The sequence below is a fragment of the Hevea brasiliensis genome, chromosome 2, assembly GCF_030052815.1.
Source record: "Hevea brasiliensis isolate MT/VB/25A 57/8 chromosome 2, ASM3005281v1, whole genome shotgun sequence".
NCBI classification, from domain to species: Eukaryota; Viridiplantae; Streptophyta; class Magnoliopsida; order Malpighiales; family Euphorbiaceae; genus Hevea; species Hevea brasiliensis.
This window is the reverse complement of record NC_079494.1, coordinates 96,599,403-96,612,450: the sequence shown is the minus strand read 5'-3', so window position 1 is coordinate 96,612,450 and position 13,048 is coordinate 96,599,403. Positions and strand designations below refer to the sequence as shown.

General features: G+C 33.6%; 1 pseudogene; it reads left to right on the top strand.

The window, feature by feature from the left end:
• The first annotated feature begins 4,815 nt into the window (after positions 1-4,815).
• The window catches only part of LOC131177937 (methylenetetrahydrofolate reductase (NADH) 2-like), a 39,393-nt pseudogene continuing 31,160 nt past the window's right edge, over positions 4,816-13,048 (top strand).

Here is a 13,048-nt window from a genome sequence, read left to right as displayed (position 1 = left end):
GGTTCCGAAGAACTGTTTTCTCCATTTTTAGCCAGTACTCTGCCGGATTTTCTATAAAATTTTCGGAACCTCAAATAAATTATAATTTCGATAAATGGCTCAAATAAATTATATTTCACAAGTTATATTCAAAACTATGACAAAAATTGATTAAGGTAAAATAGAGTGTGCCGATACACCGTGTGACATTGCTTACTCGGATATACTGTACACGGTAAGGGGTGTCACACCAAACCTATTTAATTAATCAATTAAACTCTTTAATTAATTAATTAAATCATATTTAAGTTGGTGATTACTTGTGTATGTGTATGACTTACTAGGCTCATCACTAATTGGCAATGAGACATGATATCAACTCTTAATATCATCAGAACTTTCTTACCATAAATGATTTCTCTATATCATTTTATGCACCTCATAGACCATGGTTAACACCTAGTATAGCATGCCATGGCCACCCAATCAGTAATAAGGTTTACCTTAAATGAACCTATAATCATATGTTACCATGCACTAGAATCTCTCTGTTACAAAATCCCAATTCAAGTTGGAGTCATGGTTTATGTCAAACCCCATTTGCTATGAATATTATGTTCTCTTTTAATTCCAGTTCTTGATTAAAAAGATTTTCTCATCAGAAACTCTTTTCTGATTAAATCTATCTGTCCTGGCCAGGAACTTGAAACATCAAGAACAATTAAATGAATATAGGATTTTATCCCTATTTACTTAGAGGAACAAATTCCATCTTGATCAACACCTAACTCTATATATAACTAGTAGGAGCCAACACATGCCCATATACCCATACACAGTACAAGTATGAAAGCAGTATCAAACTCAAACCACCTATATACAAGATAACTGTGCTATCTCAGGTCTAAAGATTATATGCACTGATATGATTTATGACAATACATTGACAAGAGTAAACTCCATGTGCTTATCATAAGTGTCACTGGTTCGACCTACTTATCATGTATAAGTGCCTATCATATTTGTCATATAGCATGAGACTCACCATTCCATCTTATTTATATCTCATATAAATAACTTGGGAACAAACATGAATACAATCTTTCTAGATAAGTCATGTCCTTATTGTGAAGTATCCTCGATTGTGAACCTATTTATGATACTTTGTACTAGAAATACTGTCACTCATATTCTTAACAACTTAAGAATAGAATTTCTAACAAAATATCAATGGACTTTTTCTATTACACGTAAATATATTATGTAAATGGAAAAGTGAAAATGCCTTTTATTAATAAAAACATGTATAAGATACATATTAAATGATATTGTAACACCCTCCCTATAGCAACTCCGTACATTCTACTGTTTCGGTGTCCAGTGTCGGTCCGAACAGCTAGAACGTCCGAAAAAATATTTAAACTAAAGTGAGGAACCATAATTAACTCAAATATTAACAAGAAAAATTTAGGAAAAATTTTAGAAATAAAATACAACCAAGTTAAATGAACCGGTACCCTAGTGATGGGTAACCCAGTGGGAAGTTGCGGTTCTCGCAACTAGGAGCCCTAGACCAGGGGGAAAATTCATAAAATAATTTTTAGGACTCTAGAGAAGGGTCATTGAGGTTTCTATGGCATTATAATGCCAAGAAAATGCTTAGAAAAATTTTTCAATCGGTACAGACAATTTTAGTCTGTTAAGCCAAACGGAGGGCATTTTGGTTATTTCGTCTTCAGAGATAATTTTTAGCCGACTTGTCCAGTTAAGTAAATAATTATTATGACATAAAATGTGAATAAATATTGTTAAAAATTAAATTGAAAATGAGTAGCAAAGAAAAGAAAAGAAAATGAATTAAAATTGTAATTTTAACCTCATGCTTATGTCACTAAGCACTCTCACCCAATCACATTGTGACATATGTCCATAAACCACTTAAAATGAGTCAAATGGGCAGAAAATTAAAATGAAAAAAACTGAACTCTTCTTCCTCATTTCCCGTCCACCATAGCCAAGAAGCTTTCTCTCCATTTTCTCTTTTAAAGGTTGATTTTCCTATGCTTCCTCTCCACAAAACCCTAAACTCACTTCACTAAAAATCATTCCTACATCTTGGAGAAGCTATTTGTAGCAAAAAGAAGAGAAAGGATTGAAGTTTTGTTACCTAGAAATTCTGCTCAAAGAGGTTAGTGTCCAATCTCCTATCTCTTTTACTTAATTCATGTTTATTGGCATGAGATAAGTGGAAAAGTATAAGAAAAATAAAATAAAACTTATGTATATTCATCCCTACAATTTGGGCAGCCTAGGTAGGGTTAGGGTTTGATGAATTTACTTGAAGTAAAGTGTTTATGAGCTGCCCTTAGCATGAGATGAGTGATTAAACATGTAAGAGTAAGTGAAATGCAAGTGTGATGCATGAATGAACCTTGAAAATGTGGACACTTGAATAACATTAGGGTTTGCTCATGTGATAGTTCATTAACCTTGTAATGGTCAATTAGTGACTATTTGAATGTGTATGATGAGGAAATGAAGTGAGTTGAGGCTTGGCATTTGTATATGGGTAAGCTGCCTTGGCTCACCTACAGGACTGAGCATGAGTCCAGCAGGTTTGGGCAGTTATAAATGGAGTTATAGAGGTTCAATTGGTGTAAGGCCAATTGGACATAAAACTAGACACATAATGGCACCACTTTGGTGAAGAAATCCTGCCCAGAAAACCAAACCAAGTTGGCATAAAAATTACCCTAATCCAGGTGACTTGCATTCTGCCTGGGAAAAATGACCAAATGAACAGTGTTTATTCATTTAGTCATAACTCAGTGTAGAAAGGTCCAATTGGCCTGAAATTTTACCAGCAAAAAGCTGAGACATAGACCTACAACTTTTATGAAGAAAACAAATCCAAATTCTGACCATAACCTAGTCATATTGCCAACCAAACTTAGGTTACCAAATCTGGCAAAACCAGTTTTGCCCAGAATTTTGGATTCTATCCAATCCGGCCAGTTATGGTTTTTAGGCCATAACTTGAGCTACAAAACTTCAAATTGAGTGATTCAAAAAAGGAAATGTAACTAGACAAAATAAGGAACAACTTTTATGAAGACAACTTTGCCAAATTCCTACTGTACAAATGACCAATGGAACAGTAAACATAAGGCTTGAAATCTAAAAATTGTGAATAATTAACACTAAGCTTAGAAATGGTATTGGCAACCAATACCAACAACTTTAGAATGCAAAATGTGGTATGTTGAGAGTATTAGAACCAATGTACCTATTTTCTATGCAAAAGTCAACATTTTTGTTGACTAATGAAATGAATAGTAATACCTAAACTTAAATTTCAAGAATTGTAAAGTTTAAAAGTGTAACATGCCCTAGTACACCTAGCAAGTACCAAATAAATAAGATTACCAATAATTATCAAAAACCTGTCTGCATGAGACATCAATACACTCACTGCATATTTATTTTTTTTTATTATTAGTTCTTTTTATTTTATTATTGGCACCACTAAGCATTATTGCTTAGCTCGTCACTTTTTGCCATGCGTAGGTTCTGGAGAGACAGACAGAGAGCTCAGCAGACCACAGACTGGGTGAGGTCACAGATCTGCCTAGCGTCAGAGTCACCTCACATCTACAGTGCATCAGTAGTAGGACCTTTAGGTCCCTTTTGAAATTATGTTTTTGCATTTTGTAATAGGTAGTAGTTTGTGATTTGTAAATTATGAACTCATGTAAATTAGTAAATTTATGTAATCATATGTTGATGTACATATTTGAAGAATTTTGTTAATTAATTTAATTTGAGAATATCTTCATGAAATTTTAGTTGATTTTGAATTTGAATGAAATTGTGGATTAATGTTGAGAACTTGAAATGATTGCTAATGTTGAGACCATGTTGATGGTTATTGGAGTTTGAGAATGATTGGAAATGATTATTGGAAGTGTTTTTCACAGGTTCCGAATAACAGTTTTCTCCATTTTTAGCCGGTACTCTGTCGGATTTTCTATAAAATTTTCGAAACCTCAAATAAATTATAATTTCAATAAATGACTTAAATGAATTATATTTCATAAATTGTACTTCATAACTATGAAAAAAATAAATTAGGAAGAATAAAAAAATGATTAAATTAAAATAGGGTGTTCCGGTACACTGCGTGGCATATCTTGCTTGGCTACACTGTAAACGGGTAAGGAGTGTCACAGATATGCTCTAGGGCATACTACTAACAAGAACCCACCCCTCTCCCACAATAGTTAAAGTAACATTCTCCTAGGAGTACAAGTTTAAACCACTTTATAAACATGCAACTACAAATCCAAAAAAAAAAAAAAAAAAAAAACTCACAAATGAGCTTAAGATCTACAACCAAAAGAGAAAAACCACCAAAAATATATAAGTCCTAACCAACAAAGGTAGGGAACCCACAACAAGCCAAGGAAGGACCTTTCCCTGCTTGAAGGGGAAGGGAAAGGCTAGAAGGATCTATAGACAATGAGCTGAACTCGTAGAAAATAAAAGAACAAGAGAGAAATTTCTCTCTCTAAGAAATTAGAGAGAACTGTTTTAAAAGGCATAATTTAATAAATTTTTTTTGGTAAAAGGCATATTTAGACTCTTTAAGTTATACCAAATAGTCATGCAATTTCTTAAAGTGTTTCGAGTCCAATTGAACCCTTCAACTTAAAAAAAAAAAAATCAAATAAGTTTTTCAAATTTTTAAAAATAGATCAAATACGATCTGTAACTTTTAAAAACATATAAAAAAATATTGAATTATAACTTGTCTCTAACATAAATCTAGTCAAGGCAATGCACGAAGATCTTCTAGTGCATGAGGTCCTTATCAGCAACCATGTGTGTCGAATTTGCAACATCCTGGAAAGTATCTACTGTAACCTAGAGCAGAATGATGAGTTGTTCTTTGCCGAATAATACAAGAAGCTTCTTTACAAAAACTATGACGAAAATTATAAGAAACTTCTTGAATTATTCAGCAAAAAATAATTCTGTTTGCTACAGGTTACAGCAAGTACTTACTGGTATGTTGCAAATTAGATATGCATGATTGCTTATGAGGATCTCATAGGCTAGAAAATCATCATGCACGGCCTTAACTGGATTTTATATTAGAGGCAAATTATAATTCAGTCTTTTTTATCTATTTTTAAAAGTTAAAGGGTTTATTTATCCCTAAAATACTAAAACGGCTTATTTGATCTATTCTTAAATTTTGAAGAACTTATTTGATCATTTGTAAAATTTTGAAAGGCTCATTTGGACCTTGAAACACTTTTAGAACTTATTTGATACTTTAAGGGCCAAAATAGGCCTTCTGCCAATTTTTTTTATGCAAATTAATAATTTTTTTCCTTTATAAAAATTCATCAAAATAAGTCTAAATAAGCTCTTGAACTTTTTCAAAAGTTAAATGAGCCCAAATTCATCTTTTGGTCTAAATAACTCCAAAACTTTTAATTTAGGGGAAATTAATTCCATCTTTTAAAAGAAATAGGCATAAGAATGTGTGAGATATGCCCCAAAGAAAAGAAAAATAAAGAAAATAACAAAAAGGAAAAGATCAGTACATTCTCAAGAAAATGATCAATTATGTGTCGCGTTCTCAATTTGTGATATTTTTCAAATCCTCATCACCCATATAAAAACACAAGTGCCTTCTTTCTTCTTGCGAACATCCGTTTCACAAAATTACAATCTCTAGGTAATCCTTTCAACAATGCTTATCCATTTTCCTATGCCTTTCTCTACAACCAACTTGATTTATGAAACCTTAAAAAAAAAAAAAATCTGTGATTTTTCCCCCTTCTAATGTGTGAGTAAAAACACAGCTAAAGCAAGAAATGTATGTGTTACTTATCTATATCAAAGTTCTTTGATTATTTCTTATTCAGTTACTCCTTATTATATGGTCAAATAAAACGTAGTTGAACTTGAACATATAAAAATCATCATGGAAATTTATTATTTTTATGTTTAAAATATCATATCTCAAGTATGTGAATCATGAATCTCATCATCTTCTCTTGTTCAAGAACCATCCAACAACTCTCTTGAGTACTATGAGGACTAGACTAGAAATAAGAACTACTGGACATGAATATACAAATAGACTTATAACATATTATTCATAATTGAAGAAAAAGTTAAAAATTTCACCTAAGAATTTCTTTCAATTGTCGACAATTGATAGCCTACAAAGTGGAATCAGTGCACATTTGATCATTGATCTTAAACCGGTCAAAATAAGAACTACAGGAATATAAAAATAAAAACAAAGTCATTTATTGCCACCCACCTGATCAATAAAATTCTACTACAAGCACATTACACAACAAAAAAGAAAATAAACTAGAAACTCAACTTTCAATTACATATTACTCATTATGCTTCTACTAGTCTGTGTTGTACCTTTAACTTCAGAATCTACAATTGATTTAATTGGTACTAGATGGAGGGGTATCCGGCTGCTTCTTTGGCATAGCATTATGGAACGATGGTATCTCATTTTATGCTGTATACAACCTCAGTAGAAGAGGGAACTGATTCTTCACAAATAATTGATGAAGAAGAAACTCTTCAGAGCCATGACATATAAATATGCATATGCAAAGTTATTTATGGTTGCTCTGCCACATAAATATTAATTACATTTAATTTCATATTATAGATACCAACTGAGGTTACTACTGCATTGGAGCCTATTAAGGACAATGAGGAAGCAATCAAAGCCTATGGAATTCACCTTGGAACAAAAATGTGCAAGAAGATTTTAGCTCATGGCATTAAGATATTGCATCATTACACTCTAAACATGGAGAAATAAGCATTGGCTGTATTAATGGTTTCTTTCTTACATCCAATTCGTTATTCAGGTTTGAAATGTTCATAATAATCATCTTCAGAATATTTGCCTGTGTTTATGTCTAACTAGGGACTTTCAATGTTAGAATCTTGGTTCGATTGATGAGTCCAAGATAACAGGGTCATTACAATGGCGACGCCCTGCAAATGTTTTCCGTGCAAAGGAAGATGTTTATCCAATATTTTGGTATGCAATTCACATGAAATATTGTATTTTCGGCCAGGATTTGTCACTTAAAGAAGGCATTATAGGAAAAGCCCTGTTTTAAAATGTCTAATATTTCTAGCCAATGATCATAGGGCTAATCGTCCCAAGAGCTACATATCAACTATCAAGAACCATGGGCTCAGAGAAGTACCCACATGGCCGATGGGAGGATTCTTGCAATCCATCCTATGGTGCTTTAACTGACTATCAGGTGCAAAATCACTATACTATATTTGTTGATATGAATCTTTTGATAAATTTCTTATACAATTAATTTTATCTTAATAGCGTCTGTCATCTATGTGGTGTAATTCTTATGATCTAGTTTGTTCACTAAAAGCAGAGTTGCTATGGCATCATTTCTAGCACAGAAACTGGGATAGCAAAATATAGTGATGCATATTAGAGGGGGTTTTCTTATATGTGTACATATAGCTACCTAGCGGCTTACTCTAACAAATCTCCATCATTTTAATATGTGAGCTTCTGCAACATCATAGTCCAAACAGAGCAAAAAAGCAAATGTTGGACAGTTATGTAAAAATTGATCAGAATTTTTTTTTCCTATTTTGGCGTATTAGTAGTCTTTATTCTCTCTCCAAGTCATCTACCAAACATAAACCCAACCTTGAAAGGTGTTTAAATTTGAGTCCAATTATTCTTGACTCAAATTTGAATAATTTGCGATTTAAGTTGGACTAGTTTGACTCAATTATATTTATGATTTCACATCAAGCATCCTCTTGTCCTCCTCCATTGAACTTGATCTTCCTCATGACTTTTGCCCTTGTGAGTAATGTCACTGGATAGGGCAAGTAGATTTTAAGAGATTGATTTCTTTGGCATAGGTGTTGGTGTTACTGTTAAGAAAATTACCTCCTAAAATGTATTAGTTAGAGGGTATTAAAAATTAGTTTAAAATTATATTTGACATGTTTTAGTCATTAGAACACCAAAACAACTGAATACTTTTTTTCCCAATAGCAGCTAGAATGATGCATTTTCAAAATGTGTTTTTTTTAACCCCCCAACTGCAATCCCAAATGGGTGTGTTGTAGGGCTAGGAGTTTCTTTGATTGCTTCCAGTGGCAATATTGCTCTCAAGTATTAGCTTTGTGATTTTTCCTTCTTTATGTAACTCAAGCCATTAATTTTTTGGGCAGTTCATGCAAGCACATGTGTCACACCCTACTCCCCTGTAAGATGTAACATGATCCCCTAGTACACCTAATGAATTACCGTACTTCGCCTACCGGTAACCCATTAGATATACTACAAGGGATTTTTAAAACAATTTTCGTGCAAATAAAATCATTGATTAAAATCTGGTGTTACAAAATTTTTTTCAAAATTTTGGCAAGGTGCCGGCTGTATTTTGAGAAAACAGTTCTTCAATCCTGTAAAAGAAATTGCTCCCAATTTGTTTTCTCAAATACAACTCCAATAACTTCATTTCAATACACAATTCAAATCTCAATAACAATTAATTCATTTTCAAACTAATCCCATCATAAAGAAACATTTCATTGATTACAAGACTCAAAATTTATATTACAAAACTATTCAAGTAAATGAAATCTCAAATTTACATTTACAATAATTTACATTTAATTACACACCAAAATAGTTTACAAGAATTTTTTTTACACAACTGCTCAAATAATTTACATACATATTATTACATACATACATCAAAACCCGTGTACATGGGTATACCTGGAGCTGATCTGAATGTCTCTTCAAAGAAGCTTACTCAATCGTTTCTATGCTCTTCTTGCTCATGACAAGATACAAAGCTATCGCTGAGTGGTGAACTCAGTGGTGCACAACTATAATTTAAAACATAGTACAATATACATTGACAAAATTTACAGTAAATAATTTGGAAATCTGAATACTCATCAAATTCCAAAACTCAAAATATTCATTGCCAATAATGTGAATCATTTGTATAAAATGACTTCGATCATGAAATTCAATTTATCAAATCATAACTAACCATTTAGGTAATCCCAACAAAATCCATTATACATAAATCATAATTGAAATCACAATTCTTTACCATTCAAAAGCCATTCTGTATCTCAAAAATCATGTTGTATCTCAAAAATCATTCTTTATCTCACTAACAATGCAAGACTAATCCGAAAGGGCCATATTCGATGTGATTCTAACTCCCTATGGTCGGGGAGGTCGAATCTGATTCTAACTCCCTATGGTCGGGGAGGTCGAATCATCATGCACAGTACCATCACAATAATGAATCTTCCGCAAGGGCCATTACGATACAATAAACTTAGATCTAACCTCAAATCAGAGGAAAATCTAAGCCTGTGCACGTACCATGGTAATCAAAACACAACTAACTCCATTGTCTTCTCAATAAATGAGAGAGACAGGTAATAACCTAGTCAAGCATCTATAGTGAGATATAAAACAATATCACAATCCTTTTAATGAGCATAAATCACAATACAATTCGATTCAAAGTCAATTCCAATATCCAATAATTTTTATGCTCATCACAATTCAAATCATAAATTTGCATTTTTCCATGAAAATTACCAGCACAATTCAAAACATGTTCTATCACAATTTTTCAAAACATAATTTATTCAATCCATAACAATGCTTAATACTTGTGGAAATACCATTTCACAAAGCTAAATTCATACATACTATAACAATTTCAATAATCATTGAATTAAATCCAATGCTTGTTAAACATAATACATAAGAAAAATATGTCATTTAATCATATGAAATATTCAAAACAAAATCAGTTAAAAACTAGTTGTGCACAAACCTCTGATAACTGTCTCTTGGCCTTGACTCAGTGTTTCCTTCCCTTTCCCTGAGTCTTTACTAACTGAGAAACACAATTTGAAGTGTTTCAGTACTCATTTAAATTGTCTCTAAGAATAAGGTTCAATAATTAATTTATCGAATTCCATTATTTCCTTAGTCAAGTTAATATGTTGACCCTCTATGCATTCTAGGTGAATTAGGTTTCAATGTTACCAATATGTCGCATTTTGTAGCCTTTTAGTGTTGGTACATGTTACCCAATTCATTTCCATGTATAGTGCACTTTAGTGCAATTTGTCGGATTCCGGTATACTAATTTGACTTAGCCGAACGACCTAGTTCCCTCGGTTTTCGGGTTTCGGTCAAAACTACAAACTTGTAGATTTATGTCTTATGGAACGCGGGACAAAATTTCAGGTCATTATGAGTTATGAAGACCAAGTTATGGTCATTTTACTATTGCTGGTCAAATTGCACCAAAATTGGTCATTTTAGGTCACTTTAGGTCATTTTAGGTTCGGCCAGTTTTTGGACCCGAACTTGTGCAAGCTGTTTGACTTGCTTATGGTCATTTATGGGCTTTGCTGTCTTCATAAGACTTGTAGATATGGGTCTTAACTATTCATGGTTAAAATTTCAGGTCAATTAGACTGTTTTGAGTGAGTTATGGCCTAAACACTAACTGCTGCCCAAATAGTCAATTTTCAGGTCTCAATTGCACTTAATCCGGATTTGGTCATTTTTCAAGCTACCTTGCAAGCAGAATTTTGGCAAGCTTCCTTCATGAAAGTTGGCACATTTTGTGCCTAGTTTCACCTCCAATTGGTCTCATACCAATTGGAGCCACACACTTAAAGTTATAGGCCTACTCAAACTGCCTTATTGAAATTCTTGCATACACATCAAGCATCACTTTTAACACTCACCAAACTTAACCTTCAAACCAATTCTGGTTGTACCACAACCTAAACATAATTCACAACACATTATAGGTCTTTTTGGCAGCTTACAATTACATTCAACATACACCAACAAGTGCATAATTTTTCAATCCAATTTACAACAATTCAACCACCTTTTTATGCTCATTTACATGTCCCACTTCATACCACCTTACACACACTCAAACTGCCATAACAACCAACACATTTTAACATCATTATTCCATAAACCAAGCATGAATTCCAGCATTCTTCAAGAGCTAACAAACTGCCACAATGGTACACTTACATTCCATTACTTTCCAAGCTTTAAATCTTATTTTACATTTACATATACTAAGTATACATCACCCAAATAATTTCCTACACAATATACATTTAATCAATCATTTAATTCACCATTTACAAGCACAAATAAACTGCCTTCAAAGTGTTTCCATGGCTGCCAAAATTAGTACATAATAATAACTCACCAAAACCTCAAAACTTCTTCATCATTTAAGTACCCATAACATTCTTACTAAGTTTAATGAAGCAATAACCCAAAAACACAAACTTACCACTTTGGAAATTCTTCAAAACCTCTCCAAAACTTGGTCTTCTTACTGCCTACCTACTGCCCAAGTTGTGTAGAACAGTTTTTGTGAAGGAAGCTAGTGAAAAATGTGGCTAAATCATGGTTGCATGGCTTGGTTAAGCTTTGGCCATGGAGTATCTTCAATGGAGGTTCACGGCTGAAATTTTGAGAAGTGAGGAAGATGACAATCTGCTGGTCCAAATTGATGAATAAGTGGTCCACTTTGGTGGGTGAGTGGAGCACTAAGGGCCTTTAATATTAGTTTATTCACAAATTTCATTTTCCCACATTTAACTCCCCATTTTTACTATTTATATTAGGTACCACTAATTTAATTTTTCATTATATTTTCCAAGTGTAATATCATGTATTTTTAATGGAAATTTAGGTCAAAAGACAACTCGGGGTGTCAAATGACCATAATGCCCTTGTTCGGGTTGCATTCCCGATTTTTCGGTAACACCGGGTTTTGTTCGTTTTTTGATTTCTCATTTTTCTTTGTACTAATTATTTAATTTTTCTTTGATATTTCTAATGATATTTATACTTCAATAGGGGTCTATTTAAGTCCTAAAAATATTTTCCAGGGTTCCCCGCGGTCCAGGGTTAGTCAACGGTCCACGCCGTGACTTCCCAGTGCGGTCACCCATCGCTAGGGTTCTCGGCTCGCTTAACTTGATTGCATTTCTTTACTATTATTTTTCCCTCGTTTTTCTTGTATTTTCTTTTCTTGTATTTCATTATTTTATGTCTCCTCACACATATCGAAGTGTAGTTCTAGGCATCCTAGCTGTCCGGACAACACTGGTCACTGGAACAGTAGAACGCACTACCGAACATAGGGGTGTTACAATTCTCCCCCCCTTAAATAAATTTCGTCTCAAAATTTTACCTGGCATTAGTCTCTGAATAGCTGTGGGTGCTATCTCCTCATATCCTCTTCACGTTCCCAAGTAGCTTCCTGGCCTGAATGATGGTTCCACAGCACTTTAACCAGGTGTATCTGTTTGTTTCTCAGCTGCTTCACCTCATATGCCAGAATTTCTATGGGTTCTTCATCATATGAGAGGTCTGGATTTACCTCAATCTCTTCAAGTGATAGTAAATGAGAAGGGTCTGATCTATACCTCCTTAACATGGACACATGAAAGACACTGTGTATCCTTGCTAACTCTGGAGGTAATGCCAACCGATATGTCAAAGGACCCACTCTTTCCAAAACCTCATATGGTCCAATGAAACAAGGACTCAGTTTCCCCTTTCTACCAAATCTCACAATCCTCTTCCAAGGAGAAACTTTGAGGAATACTTTATCACCCACTGCATACTCTATATCTCTTCTCTTCAGATCAGCATAGGACTTCTGATGGTCTGATGCAGCCTTGAGTCTATCTCTGATCAATCTGATCTTTTCCTCTGTCTGCTGAACAATTTCTGCCCCAATCATCTTCCTTTCACCTACTTCATCCCAACATAAGGGAGTTCTACACTTTCTGCCATACAAAGCTTCATATGGAGGCATCCCAATGCTTGATTGGTAGCTGTTGTTATAAGCAAACTCAATCAAAGGCAAGTGTGTATCCCAACTACCTTCAAACTCAATCACACAAGCCCGTAGCATATCCTCCA